Consider the following 16,803-nt stretch of genomic DNA (forward strand, 5'->3'; position numbering starts at 1 on the left):
CAGTATAGCACCTATGGAACATATAACATTCCTTCCGTTTTTTAAAGCTTGCTCCACCTCACTATGATGACCCCAGTTTTACATTACAAATTTGGCTAGACCAGAGTATGTACACTGGTACAGATAAAAGCTCTCAACATAGTACATGGAATCCAGGAGAGATAAACCCCTAAGAACAATAATGGGAGTAATGATACCATGAAGGTAGGGGAAAGATGGGGCCACAAGGGGGAGAAAGGGGAACCGATTGCAAAGATCATCTTATAACATTCCCCCAGGGGAATGAACAACAGGAAGTGGGTGAAGGAAAATAGCAGATTGTGTAAGATATGAAAACAATAATAATTTAAAATTCATCAAGTGGTCACGAGGGAAGAAAGGTGGTGGAGGGAGGGAAAAAAAGAGGAGCTGATACCAAGGGCTCAAGTAGAACGAAAATATTTTGAAAATGATGATGGCAATGTATATACAATTGTACAAGTTATAATTGATGTGTGGATTGTAATAGGAGCTGTAAGAGCCCCAATAAAATAATTTAGTTTTAAAATGTCAAAGGCTTTTCATGTAAAAAAACTACAACTGTGACATGAAACAGGTATGGTTCGATGTGCTAATATATTCATTAAAAAAACACCCCACTTAAGAAGCAGGACAAACATACATTTCCACTTTCAATACCGTATTAAAAATTCTACAGTATTTTCTAGATGGACCAATCATAAAAGGAATACTTTTTAAAAGGAAGAAAAGAGGCTTCCAAAGAGAAGAAATAGTAATTCCTCGAATCATCATAAATTAATGATACTTTACGTAACAGATTCCAAATATACCATAAATGCTACAGCTATTAAATATTTTTAAAGTTGTAGGCTACATTTCAACACACAAAAATAATTTTTGGCATTGAACACTCTAACCATTAATTGCTAATCTCCAACTGCCAAACCATTAACCCTTACACATTAACATGCTGAACTTCCTTACTAACAACTTCCTAAAGCACTGACCCCCCCCCCTAAGTACATGAAAAAGCCCCTTACCACCAGAACTTCTACTAACACCCTGAGCATATCCTGATACCCACAATAGTCGTAACATGCTTAACCAATCCGACCACCATACTCTCTTAACCTATAATGCATTTATCCAAGTTTTTAAATCAGGTAACAGGGTAAACTTTATTTTATAACCTTAAACCTAACTTAATGACCCTAAATTTCAAATTGAGAAACCCAACTCCGAAAATAAGAATCTTAAAACCTTAGCTCTACATCCTTATACCTTAACACATAAGCCTCTAATCAACTCCAAATACAATATGTTAGGCATTAAACCTTCAAAACATAAAGCCCTTTAATATGTCCACGAACATCTGACTCACGACACTTAATTCCTATTTCTATTCCTCGGCAATTGTTCTTGAACCTGGAACACTGATTAATCCCAGGATATAGGTTCTAGTCTTAAATACAGACTCTGAGTCTAATACACTTACAAGCCTAAACAGAACCCCAAATCTAATCCATCAAAAACTCATCTTGCTAATTATGTGTGTGGAGCTATTTTCTCTCTCAGATTTTACGCAAGCAATAAGAACTTGAGTAGGTTGGCAGGCAAACCTAAGAATCACAAAAATATTTTCAGTTAATTTTAAGTCATTTGAATCTGGTTCAAGGAACTTAGAAAAATAAAGAAGTTATATAGAGTTTAAATATGACAAACAACGTCATGGTCAAGGGCTATCACGGGCCCCTTGTTGATTTCTGATCTTTGCGTCTTGGTCTCAAGGAGTCTTTTCTAACATATGTAGGGATGTTACCCAATAAGCAAGATGCTGAGGGTGCAATAGCACTTATTCACTAATTTGTAGATCACCATTTAACCTGGTTTATCCCCGGAGGATAGGGTGAAACCCACATTAAATAAAACAAATTAATTACTGGTTATTCTGTCATCGACTCCCTTGTTCCCCTCATTCCCAGGGGACATGCATGTCACCAGAGATGGAGGAGGTAGCAAATTAAGGAGCTTACATTGGAATCCATGACTCCACTTTTCAAAATTGATCTTGGCCTTTCTCTCAGCCCTAGGTAAAAAGACTCAGAGGAAGAATTTGCACACCCCCTTTAATAGTGAGAGCTGGCAACTCTAAAATATTTGGGTCCATGTCTCTTTGAGAGTGTTGTCAGCTAACATCTTAAGCTCACAAGACATACTGCAAGTAGGAACTCTATCTTCACCCCCAAGCTGGAAAGGCATCAATTCCAGGGGCACCCTGTATGTCCAGTGCCAGGAACCCCCACTCACAGCACACTGGGCTCTTCACTTCTGAAGACCTAAGTCCTCGAAGAGTTACTCCTGATAACAACAGCGGCCTAAGCTCTCTCTGATGCTGGCCTGGACATTAATACCTTTGAGTTCAACCCCAGGGACTTACACAGGCAAACGCATTGTTCCTCCCTGAGCCTGTCTTACAGGTCTACTGGCTGAGGATACCTGTCATAATATAGATCCCCCTGCTCAGGTTCCAGGGTCTCTTACCTTTAGGACACACAAAACATTCAAGCACGGATGATCCACTGGCTTTCCACACAGCACAGCCTGATCTGAGATCGATCCACCCCAATTTCAGCACCTTGAATTATCTGCCTCACTGGGTCCTGAGAGTGAGCTGGGAAATAAAGCAGTTAAATCACAATCCCCTGTAATTACTTCAGCATGATTAGTAAATCAACATAATGTAGCCATCCTTGGTTTAGTCCAGCTGAAGGCAGATTAGACCCTAGGTAGATTCCTCTAAGTTGCTGTAGGGAGGCATTCTTAGCTAATGCTTGGGAGCTCCAGGAACATCTTTGCTCACACATACACATGCACACGTGTGCACACACACACAGATGCACACAGGCAAATATTCATTTAAATGGTAGCAAGTAAGAATTTAACCTAAAGAGAATGGGGAACCCGAAGAAAAATAAGAGACAATGGGATGATATTTAACATCAAATGAGGGTACACTTACAGCCCACAGCCTGCCATTGTGTTTTCTGTATTTGCTCCATTAGAAAATGTAATACTTGATGACACTTTTTGTGTTAATCTCAATTATCAGACCAGGTTTGTTCATTAGTAAATTACTTCTTTGGCTAACTTCACTTTTCATTGATCAACCATGATCATCCTTTACGTTTTAAATATGTTTTCTCTCCAGGTTTTAACTGCTTAAAACTTCACGATTTTAATTTATGCGTACTCAGAGGGCACTATAACATTGTGGCAGAGCATAATGACCAATGAAAACCAATTGACTATATGGGTCTTAAAGGCATGAAGATAAACAAGTGGCAATCTTGCTCAGAAGCAACAAAGCCCACATGGAAGAAGTACACTAGCTTGTGTGATCACGAGTTGTCGAAGGGATGAGGTAGCAGGCATCAAAGAACAAAATATCCTGTCATTGTGAATGAGGGGGAGTTCGGAGTGGGGACCCAAAGCCCATCTGTAGGCAACTTATGATACCCTAATGGAAGGGTCAAGGGGAGGCGACAAGCCAGTCAGGGTGCAGTGTAGCAACAATGAAACATATAACTTTCCTCTAGTTCCAAATTCTTCTCCCCCCCACACCCCCTGCGCCCAATGCACACTATCATAATCCCAATTCTACTTTACAAATCTGGCAAGAACAGAGGATGTACACTGGTAGAGATAGGAACTGGAAACACAGGGAATCCAGGGCGGATGATCCCTTCAGGACCAGTGGTGTGAGTGGTGATACTGGGAGAGGGGAGGGAATGGGGGTGGAAAGGGGGAACCGGTTCCAGGGGTCCACATATAACCTCCTCCCTAGGGGATAGACAACAGAAAAGTGGGTGAACGGAGACTTGGACAGTATAAGATATGACAAAATAATAATGGGTTCATGAGGGAGGCGGGAAGGGAGGGGAAAAATGAGGAGCTGATGCCAGGGGCTGAAGTGGAGAATATATGTTTTGAGAATGATGAGGACAAAGAATGTAAAAATATGCTTTGCACAATTGATGTATATGTGGATTGTGATTAAAAGTTGTATGAGTCCCAATAAAATGATTAAAAAAACAAATATAAAGGTATTGGTTTAATTATATCTTTTTAATGTATTACTCATTTGAGGATATTTTAATGCAATGGATTCACAACGGATGGTAAGTGATTTTGCATTCATAGTTAATGGCAAAAAAAAAAACCCGATTGACAGTGTCTAGGAGTTATCTGATACATTTTGCTGGGAAAAAAATGAGTATGTTTATTTATAAGGTATAAAATAAGTAAGTAACGTGTAAATATTGTGGAGTTTTCTATATAAAAATGTAGCGAATTGCACATTTTCAGTAAAGCATACATTTTCATCTGTACAGTTTCCATGTTAGAACAAGACTTTCCAAATTAGAGATAAGTTATTTTAGTTGTATCAATATTATTGGCCTGTTCAAGAAAGTTTTGCGTCAATGCATACCAGTGCCCAGTTTGAAAATTTTGAAGAAGATTGATTTCTGGATATTTTCTCAAGCTTACATTTATTGGAATTAGGAAAATCTGTGGGTAACTTTTTATCCTCACATTCTTTGGCTACAAAATATGAGTATATTTTTGCACATACAATAAGTACAATATTACAATGAATAAAATAATATTCAACTGAGGAAAGCCCTTTGAGCATCCCTGTCAACAAGTTTAACCATGTTAAACCACCACAATGACTCTCTTCAATGATACATTATCAAGTTTATGAAATTGAATGTCTCATTTATGAAAACATCTTTGCATATGTTCAATTTTAGACACTGTACCCGATCTCTTCACATGGCAGCAAATAATGATAGGTCTATCGTCCTACACTCTTGAGGTAGTTAATTTATTGTGTCTACCTGGCCGATAAACACATGTGGGATTAATTAAAGGGCAGAGAGATAAATGGCTTGGTGAGCCTCACCTTTCTTGTTTCTTGCTCTTTGATCATTAGACCAGTGTGCGGCTGCCTTGCTTGTTCTGTGCCTTAATTTGTAATCTACACTACCTGTGGGACATCTATCCCATCGACTGTGTCGCTGTAATTTGAGGTATCTTCAAGACCTGCTCTGCCACACTATTGGAATATACAGCTCTTGAGCTGTTGGACCCTGTCATCTGGCTGTTGGTGACCTACCTGCCTTGCTGTTTGCTGCCTGTGGCCGGACAGCCTGAATTACTCTATAGGCCCTCAGGATTAGAAGTACTGCCACTGTCTCACAGCTGTCTCATGGGAGTGAGTTGCACTGAGCCATTTGTACTGCTTTATAGATTATTTATTTCTTATGTTATCTCTCTCTCTCTCTCTCTCTCTCTCTCTCTATATATATATATATATATATATATATATATATATATATATATATATATATATATATATATATATATATAATTATTAGCATTATGGTTTTGTTTCTCTGGAGAACCCTGTATAACATAATTGTTAATGCAAGTGTGTTCATATGGTCAAAAAATAAATGCTCACCTCAGCCCCATGATGCAAAGACCAAGGTTTATTAAGTGCATACACTTCATTGGGGGAAATGTTTGTAAAAGAGAAAGTGCAGAGAAGCCCATGGAGGCTGGAAGATCACTCAGCTAAGATGCAAATCTTACCCTGAGAGAAGGAAAAAAATGAGAGGTAGGAAAAACTTTCTTAAATGTCAGTGTAACCCAGCAGATGCCCAGTAAGTTGATCAGGTTACCTCAATACAAAATCACCCATTAGAGAATCACCTTCTTTCTCATAGACAAATGTTTGTGCTTTGTTCTTCTTGCACTTGGCTTGGGCTAGCCCTTAGAACTCTGTCTTATGTACAAACCTTGTGGTAGAATTCAGAAGCAATGTTTCTACCTTGTCTCATTATGCTCATTGTGTTGGAATGGAATGACCTTCTTAGATTTGATTGTGCTGTTATATGTTTATATATGAAAACATGTTCATATTTTCTAGTAAGATACATTGATTATAGGATGTTTTTTATTTATGATGAGATTGAAAGAAATGTGATATTCAGTCTCATTAGTGATATTCTCATAGGTGATAATTTCACATTTCAACCTCATTAGTGATATTCTCATAGGTGATAATTTCACATTTTGTTTCCAAACAATATCCTTCTCTTGTTTGCTTAGGACTTTCATTATATTTCCTGAAGACTGTGTAACTCTTCTCTCTTTAGTTCTTTTCAAAGATAAATTTTCAGTTTGTTTTTGGAGTTAGTTATCTCAGCACATTAGATCCCCATTTGACATTTTCCTCAAATATTTTTCAGGGACAGTAATTGTATATATACTTACCATGTTACTATTATTTCTTGCTACTCTCCACAGAGTCAAAGATGTTGACTACTGCTGTACATTCTTCTCTCGAATACGGATCCATATCCTGTGTCCTTATCAGGATATTTTTTAGAGATTGCCAGTCCAATCTAATTTTTCTCATCTCATCTACTGATAGCAGAGTGAGTTGTTAATCACATCAACTACTATGAGGAAGGCAGATGAAGCTGCTTATTTGCTTAAAGACTTACAGTCTACAAAACCAGAAGGATTTCTACTCTGTCTTGCAGGGACACTATTAACTAGAATTAACATAACAATAGGGGGTAATTGAGTTTGTTGATTTGATTCTTATTTTATTTAGTTTCATTTTCCTCCCCTATATGTAAACACAACTCTGATGGAATCTAGGGGAGGCTTGACTAAGCCTTGGTGGTCTCTGGAATTCTCCCCTTCAGGCTCTGTACTCACTTTCAGTAACAACTGGTGTGTCCAATGTGTGTCAGTTTCCAGGGGAGGGCTTTCAGTGGGTTGCACAATTTTATCTGATGGTGGCACAAAGACCTATGCTCCATGAAGAGCTGATTTGCCATCTCCAGAAGCAGGGTGAACTGAAAGTACGGGGTAGTCCCTGTGAGTCCAGGCACAAACCTCCCTGCAGGGAGAGGACTGTGCTGTTGAAGGGGGCACTCAGGATCCAGTGAGCACAGGAACCAGCGTCTGATGTCAGTGCTGGTTGACTGTCAGGGTGGGTTTCCTGTTGTGGTTTTTTTTTAACTTTTCATTAGGGGCTCATACAATTCTTATCACAATCCATACATATACATACATCAATTGCATAAAGCACATCCGTACATTCTTTGCCCTAATCATTTTCAAAGCATTTGCACCCCACTTAAGACCTTTGCATCAGGTACTCTTTTTCTTTTTCCCCTCCCTCCCCGCTCACCCCTCCTTCATGAGCCCTTAATAAATTATAGATTGTTATTTTGTCATATCTTGCCCTATCCGGTGTCTCCCTTCCCCGCCTTCTCTGCCGTCCGTCTCCCAGGAAGGAGGTCACATGATGATCCTTGTAATCAGTTCCCCCTTTCCAAACCACTCACCCTCTACTCTCCCAGTATCGTCCCTCACACCCCTGGTCCTGAAGACATCATCCACCCCGGACTCCCCGTGCCTCCAGCTCCCACATGCACCAGTGCACAACCTCTGCCCCATCTAGTCCCTCAAGGTAGAATTCGGATTATTGTAATTGGGGGGGAGGAAGCATCCAGGATCTGGGGGAAAGCTGTATTCTTCATCGGTACTACATCGCACCATGAGTGACCCATCTCCTCTCCTAAACCCCTCTGTGAGGGGATCTCTAGTGGCCGACAAATGGGCTTTGGGTCCCCACTCTGTACTTCCCCCTTCATTCACTATGGTAAGATTTGTTTTGTTGATGATATCTTGTTCCTGATCAATTTGGCACCTCATGATAACACAGCCTGGTGTGCTTCTTCCATGTGAACTTTATTGCTTCTGAGCTAGATGGCCGCTTGTTCACCTTCAAGCCTTTAAGACCGCAGACACCATCTCTTTCAATAGCCGGGCACCATCAGCTTTCTTCACCACATTTGCTTATGCACCCGTTTCTCTTCGGCGATCATATCATGGAGGTGTGCAGCCAATGATATGATTTTTTGTTCTTTGATGCCTGACAACTGATCCCTCTGGGACAACGTGATCACACAGGTTGGTGTGTTCTTCCATGTGGGCTTTGTTGCTTGTGAGCTAGATGGCCGCTTGTTTATCTTCAAGCCTTTAAGACCCCACACACTATCTCTTTTGATAGCCGAGCACCATCAACTTTCTTCACCACATTTACTTGTTCGCCCGCTTTGGTTTCAGCAGTTGTGTCAGGAGGGTGAGCATCGTAGAGTGCCAATTTAATATAAGAAACTATTCATGCATTGAGGGAGTGCTTGAGTAGAGGCCCAAGGTCCTTCCGCCACCTTAATACTAAACCTATAAGTATAGACACATAGATCTATTTCCCCATCCTCATATATATATATATTTGCATGTACATGTCTTTGTCTAGACCTCTATAAATGTCCTTTGACTCCTAGCTCTTTCCTCCTTCTCCCTTGACTTTCCTCCTGCCCTACTACCATGCTCCGTCCCCACCTGGGTTACAGCTATGCCTCTTCTTTACGTAACCTTGCCCTTGATCATTCCCTACCAGGCCTGCCACTCCCCCCTCACTACCATTTTGGGTTCCTGTTGTGATTTTGAGATTCTTTTCCATCTCTTACTTTTCCCGAGGGATCTCTCTCTATGAATTATTCTGTGTTCACCCCTACTATGTATAGATTCAAAAGTTGCATTGAATAACAAGTAAATAGCTTCACTTGCAGGAAAACTAGTCCATTAACAGAATGGAAACTGTTTTTCTGGCATCACAGATTGAGTAATCTGATGAACCGTTGAGAAACCCCAGTAGAATTTTCTATCAGACTCGAGTCAGATGAGGTGAAGGGGGGCCATAAAATCATGTGTTTGAGTACTGACTTTTCAAACCAACAAAGAGATGCCTTTAGGAAAGACCTGTGATTTGATTTGATTCTGAAATAATAGACTCATGGCAAAGACTACAGTACAATTCTCTAATTCCAAAACTCTGAGTTTTGAAGTATAGACTACTGAGTGGGTAATGTATGGACAGTGACATATAAAAGCATAATCTGGTTCACATCTGACCCTCTCCTTCCTGCAGAAGTGTGTCAAACCCAACAATGGTCTGAACCCTTATTTGTCCTTTTCTATTTTCTTTCTTTCCTTCTTTTTTTTTCAACTTGAGCAACTTATGATCCATGCGTTATCATTTATATCTCCAAAGGAGCATGGCCACAATATCAATCACTCTGTTAAAGAGCATGTGTTAATTTCAATCCTGCAAGATGCAGAAACCAAGTCAGGAGAAAATCTGTGCAGATTTTCCAGGGGAAACACCTGTGTGAGAGAAAATCCAGAAGAGGCCAGGGGAGAGAGAAGGACTGTCAATCTATAACAGGAGGCAAAGGTTTGTTGTTTTTTTTTTTCAAAAAGTTCATGGAGAAATGTAATTAAATGATAATGGATTTTTTTCTTTAACTTTTGGAAGACTACTTGTATGGTCTTGAGATAAGGAGAGAGAGGGAGTATGTTGGGCAGAAATTGTATTAACTATTGTTCAGTTCAAAGGAAGTTCAGTATGGCCATTGGATGTTCTAATTGAATGGGTTCCGTGATCCTTTGTGACCACTCTAGTTTTACAAAATGTAAGACGCATTCTCAGGCCTGACAGATTCTTGATAAATTTTTATGAAGATAACCTGGTGTTATTTTTTTCTCTTAGCATACACATAAAATGGTTGGATTATATTTATTCTATTGGTTATATTGACTTGGATATTTCCCAATCCAGAGAGATTCACACGTGTGATGACTTTCAATCCTGTTTAAGACTCATGCCTCTATCATTTTTCCTGGGAATTTTATTACATGCACTAGAGACATTAAAGCTCGGTGTCATTTAACATTATGTATCTGTTGTACATTTTATCATGAATGTTGGAGTTTTACTAAGAGCATACCAGAACTAATTTTATTTTTTTTCAATCTTCAATCTTGGTTGGTCAAATCTGTGTTTTCTACAGAAAGCGAACATACTTCTCTTAACAAACACTTTCTTAATTAGTAGAGTGATAGACACACCAATATCTAGCTGTTGAAATCTATTACGTGGCTTATTTTACTTAAGCATAAATATAAAAGTAAGACAAGTGTATGAGCACACAAAGTTGAAAATAATGAAGTCATTTTTATGAAAGTCACTGAAAGCATGTTTATCCTTTATTCCTTCTTACAACTCAGAAATGAGGTTGAGGCTTCTCAGCGCAGGTTAAGAGGGTGATAGGACTGAGATTGGAAAATGCTTGCTTAGTGTCAATGAAAACATTTTACACGTTCATTAAATATATTTTTTTAACTTGAGTTTCTTCCTATCTTTGTAGGTTATGACATAGCAATCCCTGTGCCTCAATGTTCAAGCTCATGGATGCCATTTGAAAGGTGAGCCATTAACACCAACCATCAGGTCCCTGTGCACACGAAAACTGACAAGCTGCATCCACAAAGATTACAGTCTAGGGAACCATATGGGTTCAGTTCTAGTCTGTAGTAGACCTGGAGTCAAAATGGTCAATACATTAAAAAAAAAAATGTCACGGTATATATTAAAGTTAATGTTTCCTCCAATTTCAAAAGTAAAGTTAACTATGACATTGGCAACTAACTAATAAGGAGAGTTCTGAATTAATGTTGGCAGTGACTTAATTCACACATTATGCAGAATGGACTATAAGTCAAATATAAGCAATTCACAACTTAGATCTAGAGAGACTGACCTAGATATGCCTGTAGGAATTGGGTCCAGGAGCAAAGAAACGTCTCATTATCAAGTGTGATGCAGTCTGGATTCTCCCTAAATAATAGTAACCTCATGTCATTTTTCTGGTGCTCAGTATTCTGAATTCTAGTCTTAGTCAACTGTTTATTGACTGAGTCAACAAATTAATGGCAAATTTGCTCGTTATAATGCTACTTATGTATCATAAACACTTTTCACTTTGTTTTTAAAGCTTGACAGATTTTACTGAGACATCTGGCTTCAGGCATTACTTTCATTATGTTTTTGAAATAAATTAATTGCTATTTATGTTTGCTTTATTCACTGCTGCACCTGCTTTACTCTATTAGAATGCGATCATCTCCTAAGTCTTCTCACTCTTTGTTTGCAGATTTCAATGTGCTCTGCAGAGCATTTTGTCCCATGTTCTCCTCTCATATGAAAAAGGACTCTGTTTCATTCAGCACTCCATTTCCACAACCATGTGTCCTGTCACTTCAGTTGGACAAGCTACAGCAGTTTGTTAAAAAATGTTGATTGGTTGTGTGACTGAAAAAATCACTCTGTTCAGTTTTTCAATATAAAATGAATCATGAAAACTTTCAAAGATGCTAATGAATTAAATTTGAGATGTCACAATGTGCTACACAGACTAAAAACTAACTGCACAGAAACGTCATAATCAAATGAGATTGATGTATTCAGATAAATGAGAATTTCATCTTATTATTTACTATTTCTGCACGGTGGAAACATTTATTGCCCTTGTTCTCATATCTGAGTCTTGTGAGGATTTATCCTAATCTGACAAGAGGTGGAAAATGTTAATGTTCACTATACATCTATATTTTTACTCCTCAGAGGAGCAGAATTTTACCTTTCTAAATTGTAATCCACAATTGTTATGCTGGGAATCTGGATGGTGATGAAGTGAGAGAATAGGAATTTTCTGTGTGATCATCTAATTGAGCCTGAATCTGTTATGGGACCTTCGTAGTGGGGCTCTGACCTTCATGCCTGTGCTGTAGTTTATATCTTCACTGGCTGGTGTTCCTTTGCTTCACGGCAGTATCCATATTCTTTACCTTTGACTGTTTATCCCTGTTGACTATTCCTCTTTTCCCCCTTACCCCCCCCCCCGACTCTCAACGTAGGCATCATGGGTAAGATGTGTGGTGGGTGGTTGATAGGAGAAATATTTCACCCCCCAGCTATGGAAAGACAATACAAATGACCTTCCTCTGGTGTGAAATATTTCAAGTTGAGAATGGTCTTCTTCTCCAGGGCCAGAAACACGAGGACTTGTTTTGAATGTTCACTGGAGAACCTCAACAGGTTTTACAGTTAGATCATGAGCTCCACTAATGACCGGCCCCAGTGGTTTCTCACAGTCTCAGTAATCAGTACTCAGCCTCTAGAAATTTATCACATTTTAATTTATATATATACATATATTTTTTTAAATACATGGTTTCAGTGGTTTCTGATCCAGGTAAGCAGATTACTGCTGTGCCTCTCTGAATGCACCTCTCTCTAGATTTTTGGAGGCATTTTGATATGTCAATCCATGTCAGTTCTCTGATGCCCGCATGTAGGGACTCCCAGCATCCGTGCATCCGTGACTCACATTGCAGAAAACGGAGCTTATGACTGACTCAGAGGAGGAGACAGGCCAAGAGAGAGAGTGCAGGGGTCCATAGCGGAAATGGAGTTGGAGGGGTCCAGAAAGGACCCAACGTGGGCACACAGGCACAGAGCTGTGGTAATCTCCATGTGAATAGATGTTATGGGGGATGAGTGCAAGCGGTGCCTCATGGCCCAACATCAAGCAAACCTGATCAACATTTTATCACCCCTTCTGCTTTGTACCCAAGTTCTTCCAGCTGAAACCTGGAAACCAGTCCCCTGGACTTTAAATGAAAACCATCCAGAGGTTAGTGGGTCTTATGAGCTCTTAGCTCTTGGATTGTTTTAGGACCATTCAGACAAGGCAGTATTTTCATAAAAATGTGTACTATACTCTTCACATTTTGCCAATTTTGTAGTAATATATCCTGATATTATGGGTTTTCTCTCTCTTTTTTCTTTCACAGTGCTGATATTATTTTTTAATTAAAATGTACAACTTTTGTTAATCCTGTTAATGTATCTTAAGTATATATTGCAAAATAATTGAATTTATTTATGGAATAATATCAGACTTACTGTGATAAAGATAATTTCCTTTATATTTTAAAAGATGTCTTGTATGATTTTTGAAGTTTACACACTTGTATATTATTCAATTGGTTGCCTTTCAATTTTTCTTCCATTGTGTTTTGTGGACCTTTTTAAAAATTTTATTCCCTGCCTTTTTTTAATCATTTCATTAGGGGTCCATACATCTCTTATCACAATCCATACATATATCAACTGTGTAAAGTACATTTGTATATTTATTGCCCTCATCATTCTCAAAACATTTGTTCTTCACTTAAGCCCCTGGAATCAGCTCGTTTTTCCCCTTCCTTCCCACTCTACCTCCCTCATGAACCCCTGATAATTTATACATTATTATTGTGTCATATCTTGCACTCTCTGAAGTCTCCCTTCCCCCACTTTTCTGTTGTCCATCCTGTAGGAAGGAGGTCACATGTAGATCCTTGTAATTGGTTTCCCCTTTCCAACCCACCCTCCCAGTGTCGCCCCTCACACCAGTGGTCCTGAAGAGATCATCCACCTTATATTCCCTGCATTTCCAGTTCCTATCTGTACCAGTGTACATCCTCTGGTCTACCCAGATTTGTAAGGTAGAATTGGGATCATGATAGTGGGGGAGGAGGAAGTATTTAGCAACTAAAGGAAAGTTGTATGTTTCATAGTTGCTACATCACACCCTGACTGGCTAGTCTCCTCCCCAAGACTCTTCTGTAAGGGGATGTCCAGTGGCCTACAAACGGATTTTGGGTCTCCATTCCACACTCCCCCACCCCCATTCACTATGATTTTTTTGTTCTTGTGGACTGGTTTTTATGTGAGTAGTTGAAATAAGCATATGCCTGCTAAAATGATACATTTGTTTCAATTCTTTTCAACGAGTAAGAAAAGCTAAGTTCATGGAAGACATAGGTGGCTATTTAGGAATACACGCTCATTACATTAAAAGTGAGAGAGAGGAGGATACAGTAAAATGAGTAAGACTCTCCCAACCCCAGGAGTCGGTGAGAAATCACTGCACTTCACAGACCAGAGGAATAGCCGTGGTGGCAGTTACATAATTTCATGTTAACTTGATAAATAAGTGTAGGGGTGGAGTCTAGCCTGTCAATCAGCTCACAGCCTGAAGATGCTTACTTGTGTGTGTGGCCTTCTCATGACGATTCTGAGAATTTCCTCTCTCTTGGGAGGCGGGACACACCTTGTCTGTGCTTCATCTCCCTGTGGGGAGGCCCATGCAGAAAGCTGGAGGAACCACATGGATACACACACCAGCACCAAGAGGCTTCCACTGATATTGGATCCACAAGACTTTCCAGCCACTAGACTGTGACCTTCCTGCACTCATCATCACTGAATACTCTGTGAGTCAAGAGAAATGTACGGACTAGTATTGGACATATGGCCTAATATCAGGCTTATGGATTTGATCTGGACTGGGCTTGGATGTTTTCTCAACGTACAATTGCTATTTGATAGAAAGCTCTCTCTTAACCTCTCTGGGTTTGTTTTTCTAATCAACTTCACCTAAAACAACCCCCTTGAATGGTCAGTGTTAGTGTTTGGGAAGTTGATTTTGTCACCTCTCACCTATGAAGTGAATGAAATTATAGGAGACGTGTGTACGTGGATACGTCTGTACCAGTCATGACCAGCTGTGAGTTCACTTGGTGAGATATTCCCACAATTAGCCATCAGTACTCCAGAATGCACTTGAGATGAACAGCTCAGCTATCACTATGTGTGATGCTCTAAAGCAGCAGTCTCAATGGGGTCAAAACCCCTTTGGGGGGTCGAACAAACCTTTGACAGGGGTCATCTGATTTATAAAAGCAGCAAAACTACAGTCATGGAGTATCAATGAAAAATAATTTCATGGTTGGGAGGTCACCGCAATATGAGGAAGTGTATTAAAGGGTCGTGGCATTAGGAAGGTTGAGAATTGCTGCTCTAGAGTTATCCAGGCTTCTTATTATTTATCACTGATTTAGACCAGGAATACATTCATGAATGTGAATTATATGCACATACGAGAGCTCTATAGATTTGAAGGCTGAAGCCATTCCCCTGGGGAAGCATTAAGCAAAGATATTGCCACATAGGTTATTCCTAAACCACTGACAACAAAGTGCACTCATGAAGGGGTGACTGTGGAGCTTCATTTTCCTATTGGCAGTCGCCCTGGGTAAGATAAGACATGGGAATGGAGCGAACACTGTGGCAGCTCCAGAGCCCTCACTTTCTGGTTTACGTCCTCACACACAGGTGTGCATGCCTAAATGCAGTTAGTGCAGTCTGGGGCTGAGGTGAAAAAGTTGGGAGATTCGTGAAGGTGTCTTGTAGGACTTCTGTGAGCCCCTTCACCAGTGATGGAATGAATAGGGTTTGACAAGTACCCGGAAGAGGCTTTCAGTGGATGGCTGGATCAACACCCACACTGGGAAATCAACATATATCCAGGGATTCACATAGGGCTCTGTCTTCTCCTTGGATGCCCCCATCAGCACAGCTTATCTACGGATAAGCAGCCTGAAGTCCAAGGACACTGCAACCTGACTGTGTGAGACAAGCGCTGTGAAACCCATATCCTGAGAGCGTCAGAAAACCCGGGGGAATGGCAGCTGTGCTCACTGAGGCAGGGACTCCGAATATTTCGCTGAATCCTTTCTTTACTTGTTACGCATTTCAAGATGGGAAACAAAGACAATTACTTCCTGAAAATAGCATAACGTTCCTGTGAAATGAAATCACCCCTCAAGAGAGGAGGATAAAGATACCTTGGTATGTAAGCTTTGTTCATCAATTTGTGTAAATAGTTCCGTTACAGCACTAAGAACTATGCAGACTCTGAAGGGTTGATTCAATATCTGCAGAGACAATGACATGAACACAGTTTATCTGCAAATGGACGGTAAGAAAATGAAAGACAAGACCCTCTGTTACTCTGTGAGAAAATGAGAGGAAGTGAGTGTGATCCCAGACACAAACTCCCTGCTGGGAGGGAGCTGGGCAGCAGGGGGCGCTCAGAACCCACAGATCACAGGACACACTCAGGAGCAGGTGCAGAGGGACAGTTTCAGGGCTGGTTTCCTTTTGTGGTCTGGTTATGCATCTCCATCTCGCTGTTTCCCTCAAGGGTTTTCTCTATTTTTATGACATAGGAATACAATGTAAATGTATAAAAATATTTAAAATCAGACCTATTGCATGTAGGATGTATAATAATGGAATTGAAATCTCAGCAAAAAAAGTGGGGAGTAAGAACCAAATAAAAATATAATTTTTATTTATTAGTGTTATATTGATATTCTAAACTTGGCAGCACTTGCATTGTTCAAGTAATCCTTGATAATAGTTGTATTGATTGGATTTCCTTGAAGGCAAATATAATCTTATCACAGCGAGTACTGTATTTCATGATGGGTTTAGCAAAACCTTTCTGACAATTCCATGCCATTCTCTTGACTGTGCTGTTCCCAGCATAGTAACTCCTATGATTTTCTGATCAAATTGGCCAATACTGGTCAGTGCACTTATGCTCACTAATGCCTAGGATATCAATCAATACACATGTATACCATTTAATATTTGACCACTTCCAATTTCCCAACATCCGTAGTATGCAAATTACAAGTTCTGTTCCTAAGAAGACTTCTGCAGCTGTTTCTCTTTACCTTGAGGCATGCCCCATCAGCAAATGGAGATCCTGATGGCTCAACTCCCAAATCACATCATCATGGAAATCAAGATGACTTCAAGAAATCAGCTCCTCTTCAGTAACATTTTGAGTGCCCTCAAACCTGAGTGGCCCATCTGGCAGTAGCTTCAACAATTTCCTACTTCCTTTGCCT

Source organism: Tenrec ecaudatus, unplaced genomic scaffold (genome assembly GCF_050624435.1).
Source record: "Tenrec ecaudatus isolate mTenEca1 unplaced genomic scaffold, mTenEca1.hap1 Scaffold_3836, whole genome shotgun sequence".
Lineage (NCBI taxonomy): Eukaryota > Metazoa > Chordata > Mammalia > Afrosoricida > Tenrecidae > Tenrec > Tenrec ecaudatus.